Here is a 10,118-nt window from a genome sequence, read left to right on the forward strand (position 1 = left end):
CAAGAAGGTAAACCAGCTTAAGTTATCCACAATTAGTCAACTCAAATCAAGAATGCCAATAAGTCACTAAGTTTACATTTTTAATTGATGTTAAAAAGGTTTTTTATTTAATTTTTTTTTAAAATTATCTAATTTACCATCAAATTAAAATAATTTTACGTGTTTAACTCATTAAAAATATAAACTCCATAACCCAAAACATTTAGTAATTGGATCAAATGAGAACACACACTCAATGAGAAAACACACACACATATAGGAATTGAGAAGAAACACACACATATAGGAATTGGATCAAATGAGAACACATGCGCCGGAGAAAATTAAAAAACAATCTCAACCTTATATTTGAAAAAATCAAATAGATCAAATTTTTTTTTTTTAAAATATGGTGGCATTTTCGTAATTATCGCCAGCTTTAATATTCAACATTTAACACTATACTGTGCACTTCTCATAATTTTTCATAAATGAACAATATGTTATTAAAAACTGCATGGTAAAGTATTAAAAAGTGCACGCTATAGTATTAAAATTTGCACTTTGCAAAATACTAAACTGCAGTGCACTTAGAGTACGAATTTTAGAGTTTATAATTGAGTTTTTTTATTTTATTTAGTTTAGGTGTTCACTTTTTTTTTTTTTTTTTTGGATCAGAACAGGAGGGGACAACCCCCGAGAGAGTAACAGGAAACTTAACACACTCCCTTTGTAGGGGTTCTCCTAATAAATTTAGCCCCAAGATTGTCTTCGTGTAACATCTCACTTAGCCCACCAGGAGGATTAGATCACAGCAGAAGCCCGCTTGAACCCAATAAAGCTCGTTTGGCCATAGCATCCGCAATCCGATTTTGTTCCATATACGCATGCGTGAAAAGCACACCACAAAAAGTTCCCATCGCAGCAAAACACCTATTAAGAACATTATTATGTTGCCCCGCGATAGGAATAAGTCCTCGCAGTTGATCGATCGTCCGCTTGGAGTCACTTTCAACAATGAGATTCGAAATACCGTGTCTAGATTCCATGAGCAATCCCTGGAGCATTCCCCAGGCCTCGGCTTCCCCGATAAAACAGCGACCAATGTTGTATGTGAAACCCTCAATCCAGCCCCCATTTGCATCTCGTAAGACACCGCCGCAACCTGCAACGCCTCTAGCCATCGAATAACTACCATCCACATTCAGCTTAACCCATCCCATACTCGGTTTCGTCCAAGACACAGGTATATTAGTAAAATTTCCAAGAGCGCTGGGGCCATCAGCCCTTGTAAAATCCGCCAGAATCTCCACTTCCTGCTTCTCGAGCCAGGTGAGTTTATGAGTCAGAGGAGTGTCCTTCGCATTAAAGACCCTATCGTTGCGCTACTTCCAAATCCACCATAAACGGAGAGCAAAACGCACAGGCCACGAGTCGTTGAGCCCTAGCGTACGGTCGCCACTAAGCTGCCTTGTTAACCAATCTTCCCAACCAAGTTGTTGAAGACTAGTCCGGATCCCCGGGCTGAGCACTACTTCGCAGAGTTGGCGAGCCTCTTTACACTGGCGAAATAGGTGGTCGCAGTTCTCAAGAACACCTGCACAGAAAACACATTGTATATTAGAGGTTAATCTACGCCTTGCTCTTTATTTTGACATTCGTTAAAATCTTGCTATGTTTAACAAGCCACAAAAAGAAACAAATTCTGTGTGGTATTTTGAGGCTCCAAATTTTGTCCCAAATGCCGTCTGCATGCGAAGAATCATAACGGGTGAGAGCGTCACATGCAGATCGCACAGTAAACGAACGTTAGTCTCCCACCCCCAACCAAACTCATCTTCAGCATTGTCATCCCCTGAGAGCAAGAAACCCGCTAGCTTTTGGGCGACATCCACCAGAATAAGATCCCTGAGAATTGCCCAATTCCACCATTGGCTTTCAATCCAGTACTCATGCACGGTCGCATAAAGATCTGGTAAACTTAATGGGGATTTGAGGTAAGAGCGTAAGGGGAGTGGAGTAATCCATTTATCCATCCAAAAGCGGGTGGCTCGACCATTAAGCACCAGATGAACTGTACCTTCCTCGACCATAGGTTGAGCTGCCATAATAATGGTCGAATTGCTCCTGCTTGCATGATAGAATTTGCTAGTCATAACCCGGGCCCAGAGACTGTCTTGCTTGTTTTTCAAACGCCAACCAAGCTTCGTCATATAGGCTCTATTAAGATCTTGAAGCCGATAAATACCTAAACCCCCAGAATTCAAAGGTCTAGTAACCATATCCCAATTAACAAGACTAATCTTGTTGCCTTTGTCTGGTCCAATACCTCCCCAGATGGATCGTCTTGTTCGTTTCTCCAATTCAAGACAGATACCTGCAGGAAGGACATAAGTTTGCATAGAATAAAACGGTATGGCAGATAAGACAGGCTTGGTTGGGGTAACCCTGCCAGCCATAGATAGCGTCCTGGTTTTCCATCCTTCTAGACGCCTATCAAATCTGTCCAGCAGCTCACTGAAAGTGTTGCATGTTACGCGCCCATGGATTGATTGCACACCAAGGTACCTCCCCAGATCATGCGTCCTGTTAATCTGCAACCGACTAGCAATTGCATTAGCAAGGTCAGAATCAATATATTTTGAGAAATAAACTTGGGATTTAGCATAACTAATTCGTTGACTGGAAACTTCACAAAATCGATCGAGGCAGTCACGAATAATCTCAACCTGATCCAAAGAGGTTTCATACACAAGTAACCATCTAACCGCCCCCCTAATACGGTGGAGCGGTTATACCCCGCTTTGACCGCCCTCGGCCCTAAGACCAGGTCTGTGGTTTGACAGGTCGAGGCCTCATGGCCGAGCTCCCATGACCGAGGCCCTGTGGCCATGCCCCCATGCCGAGGCCCCATGGCCGAGCTCCCATGGACGAGGCCCTATGGTTGGGGCCTCGTAGCCGAGCCCACATGACGAGCTCTCATGGCCGAGGCCTCGAAGCCGAGGCCCTATGGCCGAGCTCCCATTGCCGGGGGCTCGTAGCCGAGCCCTCATGACTGAGCTCCCATGGCCGAGCCCCCATAGCTGGGGACTCGTAGCTAAGCCCTTATGGCCGAGGCCTTGCCCTAGAGCCGTCCGGGTCAAGCACGGAGCTCAACCTCAAGGCCATGGTTTCGCTCGAGTCCTCCTTGCTCCGTCTTCTAGGGTCGCTTTGCTCCTTTTCTAATATATCCATCATCAGTCCCCCACTTTCCGGGATGCGAGAAGTAGTCAGTGAAGGAGAGTAGACATCAACCGTATCTCAACTCAATCTCTGGGAAACTTACCACGCGTCCGAATGTTCCGAATGTATTTGAACTCGTTACATAGGTATTTGAATGAAGAGACTTTGCTTTCCTTAGTCATGATCTGCAAATTACGGCTCCATGGTCCTTTTTTGTTGATTCATGTATCTCTTGCCTCTTCACTTGAGTCCTTGCTCCATGGGACGGGGTGGTGCATTTTATGAGATCCACTCGTCGTCCAAAAGGCTAATGTTGAGTCCTCTTGGCCTAGTTGGGCCGAGCACCCAGCTGACCTAGGCCTTAGCCGAGGATTCGGACGTAGCCTCGGCCTCAGCAAGGGGCCCCAACCATGAGGTCTCAGTTAAGGGTCCCCTGTTAAGACCATGCTCGGCAATACCTGCGAATTTGGCCAGAGCCCAGGGCTTGGGCCCTACTTGGCCTCATTAATGCTAATTTTGCCCCAATTTCAATTTTTGGGTGATATAAATCCAATCTTCAATTGAAAATTTTCAGACTTTTGGATCATAAACACATATGAATACCTCAATTTAAAATCAACATAAATACCACAAATAGCATGTATAGTAGTGATATTGTCTAAAAGCGACTTGAAAGGATATAGAAACTACGACTCATCATTCAGTGTAGGTGCATGTTTGATAGAAAACCACTCGATCATGTTGCAAATAATGGCTTCCGAAACTACCACAAAAATACCATGTTGATTTGGAACACTCAAGTTGTATATTTTTAACAGAGAAGAATACTGTAATGATCCTAGGAATTGAACTGGAAGAAAAAGAGAGAAATAGAAGGGAAGGAAGAAATGCAGAGAATAGAGAGAGTCTAAGAGAAGAAGAAGGTAGAGAAATTGAGAATTGGTATTAAATTTTAGTGTAAAAACCAAGCATAAAATCCCATTACAATTTCTATTCCTATTTATACTAAGAAGAGGAAATATAAGTAAAACGGCGTCGTCCTGATGTTGATTCGCATTGGCTCGGCATTCCAGTCGGCTCGGCTTTCTCTTCGATTTCGGTTGGAAAGCCTTGGGTGTTACAATCTAAATGTTTCTTTTCATTTGCAATGAAAACCATAAAAGGTATGGCTGAAGTGTGCCTTTTCATTAGTCCCATCACAAATTTAAGGCTCAAATGAACCCCCTCCACAACAATTGATTCCCAAGCAGTGATTAATCTGTCAAGGCTATCAATAATCATCTCACTCTATTCTTTAAACCCTTTAATTTCCATTTGTTTTGGACTGACTAAATCAACACACTAGAATTCCCCTCTGCAGGAGCCTTTCTACTAGTCAGCTGATTAGTACCATCATTCTTCTGTAGTTGTGGGTTTGAATAACCAGCTAACTTCTTTGCCTTTTGTTTGACCTTTGCCTCGGCAACTGCTATTGGATCTAAGTAGCTTCCAGCATGGTAAATTGAAGCTCTCAGAAGATGATTTAAGGTATCCTGCTCTGATTTGTATGCATAGACTGGAACCAAACTATCACTCATTGACTTGTTTCTCATCTTCTCCAAAACCCTTTGGCTAATCTTAAAGGCATGTATTAGTTTGCACACCATGAGCTGCAGAGTACTCCACAGAATTCCACCTGGATCAAAATGAAATTCATTGCGCCCTTGCATTTTAGGATTGCCACAGAAGGCATCCAGTTCCACTGCAACTCTCACCACCAACCTCATACTAGTTAAAACTATTCCTACCATCAGAACACCCGACCATCTTATCATTTTTAGGATTAGGAATTTTCCATTCCCACAAAGCATAACCAATCATTCTCATCACACTCCCACCAACTGTAATGTAACACACCTCCTTTTTAGGAATTTTCCATTCCTGCAAAGCACAGCCAAGTGACCAACCATTCTCATAGCACTCCCACCATCTATTAATGCCACACACCTCAATAACAATGAACAAACATATCCTCAATCGTAACAATATCGACTCGAAATTAGTAGAAAGCAAACAAACCCTTTCAAGAGTCATGCACACAATGTTATAGAAGCCATGTTCAGCATCACATTGCCCACTATGATCATTCTGAGCCTTCAAGGAAAATTCAGCTTTAAACCCTCCCAGATTAAAATTAATATTCATGTAAACTCCTTCAATATAACCGTAGTTCCCTAGAGGACTTAATCCGATTGGAAAATACTCTATCAGTGTAACCTAGTGTTCTTGTTTTAAAAACAATTCAACAGACATATTGGATATATGTGAGATTTTCATTATTCTAACACCATCAGTTACTATCCCATTCATTTTTATATCACCACTATTTAAGTCAGCATCCTTGTGAACCTCTAGATCTTGCATTGGTGATTTCTCTAGGATAACATCATCATCAAGCAATTTAGGAAGATTAGGATTACCCACCTTATCCATGCTTAACCCGACTACAAATTCAAATTTCCCCGATTGTGGAGAAGGAAAAGGAAAATTACCCTTGCTTTGCACTGTAGTAATCATCTGAGTCTTAGTCCTCCTGAGATCCTTGTCAGTAAGAGGCTCCCTATCAAAATCATAGTAAAACTCATTCTCAATCCACGGTCCAATAGTTACCTTTGCATTTGGATAGATCTTCTGAACATCGATGGCCATCACACGAGCACACTCAACTCCTAGTTTCATCATTACAACTTCCGAATCTCCGGTGGGGTACCCAGATTCTTTCGCCGAGACCAGAGGAGTCGATCTGTATCTGCCAACCTTAGTTTGCGACAACGGTGGGGAAAACTGATCCTGTAGGGAAGCCATTGAAGGTACCTGGACTGTGGAGCTTCTCTGTACTGGATTCATCATTGGGGAAGCAGATTTATCGAGCCCCAAAGCTTCCAGAACCTCATCTTTGATTTTGATTATCTCATCTCTAAAATTAGAGATCTTAACCCTTAATTTGTCCACCAAATCCTCAGTGGTCTGAAATTGTGCGCCAAAATCAACCACTTGAGCCTCTAGCTTACACACTCTAGCCTCCATTGATAAGGGCTCTTGGTTATTCGGACTCGCCATTTGAAACTCAGGAAGGACGAGCTCTGATACCATTTGTAATGATCCTAGGAATTGAACCGGAAGAAAAAGAGAGAAATAGAAGGGAAGGAAGAAATGCAGAGAATAGAGAGAGTCTGAGAAAAGAAGAAGGTAGAGAAATTGAGAATTGGTATTAAATTTCAGTGTAAAAATCAAGCATAAAATCACATTACAATTTCTATTCCTATTTATACTAAGAAGAGGAAATATAAGTAAAACGGCGTCGTCCTGGTGTTGATTCGCGTTAGCTCGGCATTCTGGTCGGCTCGACTTTCTCTTCGATTCCGGTTGGAAAGCCTTGGTGTTACAAATACCATTGGACAAACTCCGAATAGTGCAAGGTGTTTGATCACGATCATGTACGTCATCCGTAGCATGCTTCAAGCTATCTACTTTTAGTCGAGCATATAATATATATAAACATAAATGTGCAATTTAACTATTAGCTTAGACTTTTAGTTGAGATGGAGCACATATGCTTCAATTTGGTATCAGAGCCATGACCTTTGGCATGGGGTTGGCTCTTATACCAAATTGAAGCTTGTGCTCCATCTCAATTAAAAGTCTAAGATGATAGTTGGATTGCACATTTATGTTTATATATTATATATGCTCAAAATCCCCCTTCACGTGTGGGGCCGATTACTTTTTGATGGGTTCCAAGCAACACGTGGACTACAGTCTTTTTTTTGGGTGACGCAGAGATTCGAACCAATGACATTTGGCATGGGGTTGGCTCTGATACCAAAGACTTAAAAGAAACTAATCTTCAACAAATTCCTTTGCCAATATTTTCATAGCTGCAAAATGGATGACAGCCCAGCAGCCCGGGCTAAAATTTTCTAATTCATCACAAATTTGATCAAAATTTGAACCACCTACATTCTCAAAAATGTGTATGCATATATTCCACATTCCTTTAACAAATTAGGTGCAGCGTTTATGCAATTCAAGAGGGAGCCACTACCAAGTTCTTGTCGATACCACTTTAAATATATAGAATCAATATCAGAATTACCCATTTTTTTAAATGTATTTACCAATTCTGTATGAACCCTAATAGCGACATCTGAGTTTTGATTGTCTAATACTCGATTAAACTTGATAACAAAGTCAAGAATGAATTATTTGTTATCACCAACATAAAATATCGGGTGAATGCGAAGAATTTTCAATTTCTTATAGTCATTTGGGTCAAACTTTTCCATCACTTTAAGCAGAAATTTTATGTCTTTTGGAGTTCATCACTACGGAGACAAATCCACTTGCACACTATTTGGGAAGCACCCTCATTAATGATAATTTCGCCCCAGTTTCAAATTTTTTGGGTAATATAAATCCAATCTTCAATTCAAAATTTTTATACTTTTAGATCACAAACACATCTGGATAAATCAATTTAAAATCAACATAAATACCACAAATATCACGTATAGCAGTTATATTGTGTAAAGTGACCTGAAAGGATATAGAAACTGCGACTCATCATTCAGTGCAGGTGATGGTTTGATAGAAAATCACTCGCCAATTTTGCAAATAATGACTTCTAAAACTACCCAAAAATACCATGTTGATTTGAAACACTCAAGTTTTATATTTTTAATAGAGAATAATGCACTTTCTTGTAGTATCAACAAATCAAATCATAGTTATAGTTTTTCTTGGACAATCTCCAAACAGTGCCACGTGTTTGATCACGATCATATAGTTCACCCGTAGCGTGCTCCAAGTTATATACTTTATTAATAATACCTCTCACGTGTTAAGCATATAATATATATAAACATAAATGTGCAATCTAAATATCAGATTAGACTTTTAATTGAGATGGAGCACACATGCTTCAATTTGGTATCAGAGCCATGATCTTTGGCATGGGGTTGGCTCTGATACCAAATTGAAGCATGTGCTCCATCTCAACTAAAAGTCTAAGCTGATATTTCGTTTGCACATTTATGTTTATATATTATATATGCTCAACACGCCCCTTCATGTGTGCGGGCTGATTAATTTTTGATGGGTTTCAAGCAACACGTAGACTATAGTCTTTTTTTGGGTGACTCAAAGATTCGAACCTATGACATTTGGCATGGGTTGGTTCTGATATAAACCCAATCTTCAATTTAAAATTTTGATACTTTTAGATCACAAACACATATTATTACCTCAATTTAAAATCAACATAAATACCACAAATATCATGTATAGCAGTGATATTGTGTAAAAGCGACCTGAAAGGATATAGAGACTGCGACTCAACATTCAGTGCAGGTGCAGATTTGATAGAAAACCACTCGCTAATGTGGTAAATAATGGCTTCTGAAACTACCACAAAAATAACATGTTGATTTGGAACACTCAAGTTTTATATTTTTAGCATAGAACAATGCTCTTTCTTGTAGTATCTACAAATCAAATCATAGTTATAGGTTTTCTTGGACAATCTCCAAATAGTGCAACGTGTTTGATCACGATCATGTAATTTACCCGTAGCATGCTTCAAGTTATCCACGTTATTAATAATACCTCTAACGTGTTAAGCATATAATATATATAAACATAAATGTGCAATCTAACTATCAGCTTAGGCTTTTAATTGAGATGGAGCACACATGCTTGAATTTGGTATCAGAGCCATGATCTTTTGCATGGGGTTGGCTCTGATACCAAATTGAAGCGTGTGCTCCATCTCAACTAAAAGCTTAAGCTGATATTTCGATTGCACATTTATGTTTATATATTATATATGCTCAACACGCCACTCATGTGTGCGGATCGATTACTTTTTGATGGGTTCCAAGCAACATGTACACTGTAGTCTTTTTTGGGTAACGCAAAGATTCGAACCCATGACATTTGGCATGGGGTTGGCTCTGATATAAACCCAATCTTCAATTCAAAATTTTTCATACTTTTAGATCATAAACACATCTGAATACCTCAATTTAAAATCAACATAAATACCACAAATATCACGTATAGCAGTGATATTGTGTAAAAGCGACCTGAAAGGATATATAAAAATTGTGACTCATCATTCGGTGCAGGTGCAGGTTTGATAGAAAACCACTCTCTAATGTTGCAAATAATGGCTTCTGAAACTACCACAAAAATACCATGTTGATTTGGAACACTCAAGTTTTATATTTTTAACATAGAACAATGATCTTTCTTGTAGTATCTACAAATCAAATCATAGTTATAATTTTTCTTGGACAATCTCCAAATAGTGCAACGTGTTTGATCACGATCATGTAGTCCATCTGTAACATTCTCCAAGCTATCTACATTATTAATAATACCCCTCACGTGTTGAGCATATAATATATATAAACATAAATGCGCAATCTAACTATCAGCTTAGACTTTTAGTTGAGATGGAGCACACATGCTTCAATTTGGCATTAGAGCAATGTAAGGACGGAGCCAGGATTTTCTTTGAGTTGGGGGCGAAAAAGCAACGTGTTCTACTATATTATGCCAATACTAAGCTTCACGGAGTTTCAATAAGCACATCGACAAAAATTAATGTTCAAGAGCCTAACTCTAGTTAGCACTTAGCAATTAATCATCCAAAAAGCACATACATTAAAAACAATAATAGGTAACAATAAACAACTCTGTACTTCAAGAGAAACTATCTCATATCAATTTTACCATCAAATCAAAATACAAACATCATAGTATTGAAACAGAGAATCCAATTCCAACTTCATAAGCAAGTATATACCATTGTATAAATAATAAATACTCCATGATAAATAATAAAATAATTAATCAAATCAAGGTAAGCATCTGCC

The sequence above is a fragment of the Ipomoea triloba genome, chromosome 1 (assembly GCF_003576645.1).
Source record: "Ipomoea triloba cultivar NCNSP0323 chromosome 1, ASM357664v1".
Taxonomy (NCBI): Eukaryota; Viridiplantae; Streptophyta; class Magnoliopsida; order Solanales; family Convolvulaceae; genus Ipomoea; species Ipomoea triloba.